Raw genomic sequence first — 1,094 nt, 5'->3', positions numbered from 1 at the left:
ATAACAAACTAAATAATGTAACCATTATTAAGGCTAAAAATGAATTTCTTCTTGTGGTGCTAAGTCCAGATGATTCTTAAAACTTTTAAATCAAGATCAACTAATCGTAAGTGTTTTTTTCCCCTCAAAAATGTGTGTAAACTTTTCTTTTAAAATTTTCAGGTAGAGATTCAGAACATCATATTGCCATAGATTTTCCCCCCTTTTAAATGGGGAAAAGTAAATATTCACCAAATAGGTTCAGAAGCTGAAGCCTGAAAAGAAAATTGCAACTCTGCACCTAAATTTAATCTAAGAGTTACTGTGCTGAGATGTCTAGGCTGTGAATGTGTTTGAAAGCATAAACTTTTTCATTTGATAGTTATTTTGGTTAGGTAGGAAAAAAAATGCTTGCAATTGCAAAATTTGCAATTTTATGTAAAGATGAACATTTTTTCCCCCCAGAATGTAAATTTTATCTCAGTTTAAAGGCAGGGAAAAGAGGAACAAAAAATAAATCAATAAAACAATAGATGCTTTCATTCAGCAATATATATAAAATGGCCACTATGAATCAGGCACATATGAATCCAGTCAAAGCATCACAAAGGCACTGCTAAAAGTAAGACAAAGCAACACTAAGGAACTGCTAAATGTAAGATATCCCATATGTCCTAGTGCAAGAGGTAGTAGGGTATTATGGATATTTGGAAGGTTTCATTCAAGGGAAAATCCAATTGAGGAGTGGGGGATGTTTTGTTGAAGGGTTAAGGAAGTGTCAGCCACAAAGCCCCCCGACAGTTTAGGAGAAGGCATCTTGCCCCACCACTGCTGGAATTCATTTTTTTCCTGGCAAAGGGTGTGATGCATAGCAGGCCCTCCATATTTGGCTTCATACTCTACTTCTGCCTCTTAGCCATGCTCTTCATTCTTGGTAGAGGCCTTAAGAGCAACTGGGCAGAGACGAGCAGCTTCTGCTTAGAAGAGGGTCCCAATCTAGAGAACCAAGCTGCAGTGTCTGTCATCAGCATAGTACAAAGTATGGCTGGGCCCCTGTGTCAGGATCACATGAGCAACTTGCTAAAATGCAGGTTCCTTTAGCTCTGCAGAACAAA

Source organism: Furipterus horrens, unplaced genomic scaffold (genome assembly GCF_987537825.1).
Source record: "Furipterus horrens unplaced genomic scaffold, mFurHor1.1.pri manual_scaffold_6, whole genome shotgun sequence".
In the NCBI taxonomy this organism is placed as follows: Eukaryota; Metazoa; Chordata; class Mammalia; order Chiroptera; family Furipteridae; genus Furipterus; species Furipterus horrens.
Note: the sequence above shows the minus strand (reverse complement) of the source record.